Below are 7,441 nucleotides of genomic sequence, written 5' to 3'. Positions count from 1 at the left end.
AAGCACGCTCGGATTTTACGATTTGCCGGACCTTTTCGGCTGGTTGAGCGGATTGTTCCATTAATGCTGGCTTTATGGAAAGTGCACCTAGGTTACTCTCGACGTTGGTTACTCGGCTTACGCCTACCGGCTACAAAGTACTGGCCAAGTAATGCCATTTGACTTTTTCGAAAAATTGTGTCCCGAATAGGTAGCTAGTTGGCTATCATAGGCTTTTAAGTCTAAATAAGTAAAACTCCAGTATACTTGTAATTATGGCTGTTAACTTCAGTGTCAGCTACAAAGGTGCTTTAGACGTCCATTTTCGGTCACATCTTTTAGTGGCCAAATGCATTCAGAAATTTCCCCCCTCTGCAGACTTACATTTTTGACAACACCATGAATATGAAAAAAAGGGTCAAGCTAGAGTTTGGGTGATGAGTGAAATTCTCTATTTACATTAAGTGTTTATAGACATCAATTAGCTAGCTAGCTGAATGCTAAACAAGCATCGGGGTATTTTCCCAAAACAGCTATTATAAAACAGCTTGCAGCAAATGCAATGAGTTAAACTTGTAGCTTCAAATGTTTTTAGTAATAGAGCAGTCTTTTCACTTTCACTAGTAATAATTTGTTTTTGGTCTTTTTACTCTTGGAATGAGATGAGTTTCACTTTCACTGTCCTTCATCTTCGTGTTAATCTTTCGTTAACGTTTTTAATACTTTCCTAAGAACTAAAATCAGTCCTGGTCAAACCGTTTTTAGTTTTTAACAAAGACATATATATTATTTAATAATAGAAGGGTGAACAGGCGGATCTGGAATATTTTGATGCTGATATTGGAGAATTGCAGTCTAACTTCTATTTACTTGATTTATTATCTTTAATTGGTGTAAGAGTTCTGAAATAGTCAATAGATAGCGGTAATGGTTTAAAGAACTAAACTAATGGTTGGACTTTGGTGAGCTGTTGAGGTACGTCTTGTTGAAGTTTAGTACTATTCTCCATGCTTATCATTGGTGGCGCCACCTGGTTACCTAAGTTTGTAGAGTACATTATTGGGAGTACATGCATACGTTTGTTACGGAAGCAAATCATCCGGCAGTCTTGTTTCGTTGCGAACATAATTTTTCAAACATAATTCAGAGAAAAAGGATATCTTAGACTATCTTATTTTTGTGGCGAATTTTGTTGTTTAAGAAATTATCAAGTGAGCAGTTACTGAATAGTTCAAGTAAATTGCTATGATCAAGAATTATGAAAAGCTTGATACAGTCAGGCTTTAGGTGCACAGCTATAAGTGCATCAGCAATTGCTAATGGGTCTCTTCAATAGCTGTTTAGAGTTAGTACAGGTATATGCTTCTAAAAAATAAAAAAGAAAGGTTATATTCAGTCCAGCTTAAAATGTACAATGCATTAACAACTGTCAATGCCTTTGTATATGTATGCGAGAATTCGTCTGCGATCTCGAAAAGGTAAATTCGCGGAAATGAGTAGCTGCGAAATTCAAAAAACGACTTTTCAGTTAAAACTAACATAAAAAACGTTTTTCTGGTAAAATTTTCTGTTTTGTTGTTGATGAAATTTATGACCACCTTCATGATACGAGCAAGTCCAATTAAAAGGTACTTTATGTCAATAATAGGTCTGCATAAATTAGAATTGCGAAAAATACTAGATTCTTAAAAATTAAACAACTTAAGATAGTATCCATCCAGTGGTAGAGCATAAGGCTTTAGATTTGTTGCATTGCTTTTAAAAGAAAGAAAACCAAGGTCATAATCAGTCTAGCGAACCTAGCGAGACATGTAGGTTTAATCTCCTCCCTAGGGCTTTTTGTCTCTGACGATAATAGATATACAAGAAAGAGACAACGCTTCCTGGGACCGAGACTGATGAAGGTGTTAAAACATACTAAATATTATCTAATTTATCTGATTTTTTAAAGAGTCTTGCTTGTCGTCATCCTAACAGAAAACTGATTTCTGGTCTCTTTTCTGGTTTCATAGTTTTAAATACAAACACAATGTCACAACCTCGTTCATCCAATCTCGTTCCAGGGCAATTTTAGCTCTAGGATGGTTTCCTGGGTCTTTTGTTTTACTGTTATAAAAAAATAATTTCACTCAGATCGCAAAAATAGTTAAAAAAAGTGACAAGATTGATGGTGAAAAACTATAAAGAAAAACTATAAACACAAAAAGAGGGGGTAAGGTCTTGATTTTTTATGGAGTGCTCGATGCCCTAAAATGGCAGAAAACTATAATAACAAGTGCCAGATTGGAGGTCCTAATTTGCTCGGCGACTAACTTTAGGAATTCGAGTAGCTGACACATGGAGGCCATTCTTGTCTCGATGCGCACGAGATTCGGTTTCTCTTGGTTTTCTCGAAATCATTGGTTTCTTCAAAATTATACTTGCGTAATAATTTTTAATCTATGATCTATTATCATGCAAAAAGACAAAGCAAAGATTGATTCAAGCGATTTTAAAATAGGTGAATTCACTGTTTTTTTTTTATTTCATTTTTATTTCGGTTTATCGTGAATGAAAAAAATAATCTTTTTTGTTATACTCGTGTTGTAGAATGTGATGGAAAAGGACTATTTTCAAGTGACGAAGATTCTGATGCGATGTAAAGAAATATATTTCTTATTAAAATTCTTCTACACAGTAGCTATAATGCGCATTTTATTTATTTATTATTGTAGAGATGAAATTTTAAAAATACAAAAAAATCATGCGCAATCTCGAAAATGAAAACTTTGTAAATCTACAAAGCTATGGTGTGGAAGTGAGAGAGAAGGTGGTGAAAGTTTGGTAATATTTCATTTCCTCGCAAAAAAGAACGCCACGTTGGACGTGAAGGTGTAGGAAAGGATAAGCAATATATCATCAATTTGCCAGCAAACCAGCCGAAACAGGACGTGATTGTTGTAGAGGAGTTTATCGACAATGTGATAGATTTTATTACTGTAACCCCGTCTCGATCTCAACCTGTTATTAATTTGATCTCACCCAAGAAAACAGGAAAAACAACAATCTCGTCCCCAGAGCTTCTTTTTCGCTTTCTGTTATGCGTGCTGATGCGGAACAGACGTTGTCTCGGGCCAGTTACCGAGTAAAGGACATTTGTTGACTTCGCGTGAAATGGACGAAATTATTAACAACCATATGCTAACTAATGAATCCATCGAAACTGTTATAGGACAGTTTAAATAATAGCACAGTGAATAACCATTCCTTGAAACAAATTACTGACTTCTGTTTCCACCACGATTCTCAGCTGTATGTTGACATCCTTCCATTGCAACAGCAACGGAATGGTGTTGACTTCGGCTTATTTGCCATCGCTTGTGCAACATCGCTAACATTTGGAGAAAATCCGGAAGAGGTGTAACAACGAGTTACTCCTGAGAAAGCACTTTTTGGAGTGCATTAACGTGCAATCAATTTAACACTTACCAAAATCATCAAAACGGATATTGAGTTGCAAACTTAAATGTTTGGTTTTGGAACTTTATTGCGTGTGTCGTGGTATTTTTGGAAATGAAAGGATGGCGCAGTGTGACAAGTGCGAAAAATGGTTTCACGAAATGTTTGAAAACATACCAAACAGCGTTTTTAAGAAATCCAGCCAAAATAGGTATTGCAAAAAGGGCAGAAGTGTTAAGACTTTTTAACTTTTTCTTATCTCTTAAGAAGAAAAACAAAACAAAAACGAAAGTGTTTTATTCCATTCCGCGTAGGTGTTCAAGCCGTAGGGGCATAGTCTGTTAGATATTCGAAAAACTAGCGCAAGCTCGTCCAAAATATTATTTTTTATGAACCTCTGACCTGGCACTTGTTTTTAGAGTTTTCCTAAAATGGCGGTCAGAGCTACTATGATGTCGTTTTTATGTTTTTATTCTCGTACTGTAACTAGGGTATACGAGGTTTCCCTTGTATTTTTATGCTATTCCTGGATTGGATGGTATATTAAACATTAGATATATAGCTTACCTGTTTTAAAATAAAGCCTAGTTAGCTAAATCAAAGCAACATCTCAACATATCTATCTGGCTAAGCATTGCTTGGTTGAACTATAGAATATACCCCCCCCCCCCCCCCAATTAATGTTTAAATAAAAGTGTTTGGCTAAAAGTAATAAGCTTTAGCACAAAAGCTGTTAAAGAGCTTCGGCAAGTTTTCAAATACGCTTTTTATACGATAACTTCCAAAGTCATCTGAATTTTTTCCTGAAATTGCCTGAATTTTCCCAGATATGGATGCAAAACATGCATCATTGGCGCCATGGGTTTAACTCTCATACTTTAGACTAGAGTTCGATTTTCACTGGAAATAAGACAGGGTGTATCCTTTGATATCTGTGAGGCTAGCTATGTAAAATATGCACATCTACCTATAGTGCTGCTTTCAATTTTGTTGACTTAAACCACAAAAAGGCAACCTTTATTAAAGTATATAATACAGAATTGTATAAGTCCACCTTGTGCATGATGTATTTGTTTTGATTTCATTTTGAGAACAATGGACATGTGTGACGTGTAGGTAAAAGCAGGACTCTCACAAGGTAAAATGGCTAATAATGAAGATTAAAGATTTTTTAGGTAGCATAGATCCAAAAGGAACTGGAATTATATTTTAACAATATTCTTCTATTGTTAAAGAGAAGAATATAGTTAATTTTAAGCAAATATTTTTTTGGATGGGTTTCTTTGATACTGTCTGTTGTTTATATTTTTTGCGGACAGCAGAAATAAATAGATAGATATAGATGTGCATATTTTACATAGCTAGCCTCACAAATATCGAGGGATATACCCTGTCTAATATTTCCAGGAGGGGCCATGGCTTAGATAGAGTATTTAATCGGTATTACTAAACTATGGAACTACCCAGAACTACCCAGAATCAGTCAGAACCACCCAAAATCACCAAGAACCACCCAGAATCAGCCAGAGCCACCCAGAATCAGCCAAAATCACTGGACATTGTGTTTTCGATATTCATTTACTACAGAGAAATATAATTGAAAGTAAAGAATTTTCTTTAGTCAAAAACATCAAGTGTGAAAATCATATATCATATGCTCTTTTTAGGGTACTTTTTCAGACCTGTACATAGTCAGTATAAAAATTACGTGTAAGTAAATCCAGCAGTAGGATAGCAATTTCAATGCTTTGATGAAAAAATAATCTCTAATATTCCCTCCTTCTATATTAAAACCTCCTTTATTTCTGTGGATGAAATGCTAATATACCGCAGCAGTGATTTAGCCAGTCTAACTCCCAGTCTCCTCTGTCCTGCTTCTCTGTCATGATGGTCGGTGGAATTAGGGCTTAACACGTGTAACAAAATTATGCACTAATTTATTAATTTTGTACCGTCAGGGGCGCGATTTCATAAACCGCCTTGCCCCTAAATCTTTGGGCAAATAACAATGCTGGACTTTTAATGGTTTTTGTAAAATAGGATAAAAGGTAGCTATAATTGCGTAGGGTTAAGAAAAAATAGGATTTTTGTTTAGATGTTTTTATTTACATGTAAAAATATATATATATATATATATAATGTTAAAAAGCGATTGTTCACAACGAGAAAACTGGCAAAACACACGCACAAAAAACCTCACGCACTGGATTGACCTTAATGGTAATAGGAACATTATTAGTACTTAGTTAGCTACTGTAATATAGTGAAAAACATATTAACAATGTAATGGGTATTCCTAGCGAAAGCAAAAAGATACATTGTGCAGTAGTGAGATTGTTTTTCGTATCGTCGGATTCGGTCACGTTTTCATACTTAAAATTCTCAAAGTAGCCCTTCAAACATTCTTCAAGAAAATGGACATAGACAGGACCTTCTCTCTTCTGCACTTTCTTATATTTGTCGGTGAATGTAACGACGCCAGTAGACTTGATGATGAGAAAGTCTTGCGGCGTAATTCTCATGGTACAACTTGGTGAGACACATCTAAAACATATTAAAGCAATTTGTTTCAAGAAAATACCATATGCCAGCCATTCTAACGTATAGAGCTTAAACCTGACAAAGAGTTTAACACTTTCAATACGTTAAAGAATTACACGAACTAAAAATACCTTGTAATCATCGTAGCATCATACATTTCCCAAAGGTCTTTCGTTTAGGGTCAATTACAGTTAAATCAACAGGCATCACCTTCTGGCAATGATAATCGCCATTTTTTTTAACAAGTAGTGGTGTGACCGGGGTTTGAGTTGTATCAATCCTTTCCTCGACTATTACTGCATCTGTGAAGTGGCGTTTGCGATTAATATGGTTTGGCTTCCTCCCAACGTTTTTAGATGTTATATACAGGTCACTGAACGATGGTGAAAATTGTCGAAGACTGTTTACATGCTCCATTCTACGTGCCTCGTCCCAACGGTGCCAAGTGATTGGATCAACCTGTAATATTGCAATTATTTATAATATAATTTTATTCGACGTGAACGTATACTATGTCAGCATCTCTGAAAAGTAATTTTTTAAGAACGAATATGTTACTACCAATTATACAATTACACTTTTTTATATAAGAACAATTTTATAAGAACAATGAGGATCAGAATTGCTGAAAAATAAGAACAATGGCAAGTGCATTTCAGGCTGAAGCAAAATTTCCTGTTTCTTATAAAAAAAGTGTATACAAGTGAAAAAAAAAGTGTACAATTATATTATTACCTGAAATTGATTGTAATCATTTGCTAATCTGTAACTTCCAGACTGGTAAACAGCTCGAACTTCTTCAGTTCTTTGTCTCTGAATAATGACCTTAACTTTTAAAAATAAGCTCGATAATTCCAAGTTTTTTATTTCCAGTTTCCATTTTTAAAATGGAATGAAGTGATTCGATTGCATTGTTGTAGAATAGCCCATCCAGACCAGATCCCTCTCTCGCCGACTCGATCACGCTTTCAATAAACTGTTTTCCTCGATTCCTCGAAAACCAGTCGTGGAAAGTTGGAGCAAGGTCCTCCCAATTTTCCTTCAAAGAGTCAACCTTTGCTTTAAAATCGTCCTCATCTTCAGCCGACGCTAATCCTAACTCCATAACAACGCCGTCATTGATGCCATAGATATCCGCTAAAGTTTTTTCTGCCCTTTTGCACCAAGCTGTGTCAACTTTTTTTTGTCTCAATTAGACATGTGTTTAACACAAAGCAGACTTTCAAGATCAGGTAAGACATGTTTAAAGCCTTGGAATAATGCTCGTTTAAGATCAGTACACAAAAAAGTTAGGCTATGTATTTTGCTGTTGGCTAAAAGAAATTCTGTTGCAAAACGTGAAAATGTTTCGGGCGTTTTTCTCATATGCAAAAGGATGGGACCATAAAACCAAGGATGATTACCTTTGTCGTTTACAAGTCGGAGGTTTTGATAGCCGATATCTGTAAGCCACATATCACACACATTGAATGTGGTATCCATC

This window comes from Hydractinia symbiolongicarpus, chromosome 4 (genome assembly GCF_029227915.1).
Source record: "Hydractinia symbiolongicarpus strain clone_291-10 chromosome 4, HSymV2.1, whole genome shotgun sequence".
Lineage (NCBI taxonomy): Eukaryota > Metazoa > Cnidaria > Hydrozoa > Anthoathecata > Hydractiniidae > Hydractinia > Hydractinia symbiolongicarpus.
This window is presented reverse-complemented; position numbering follows the sequence as displayed.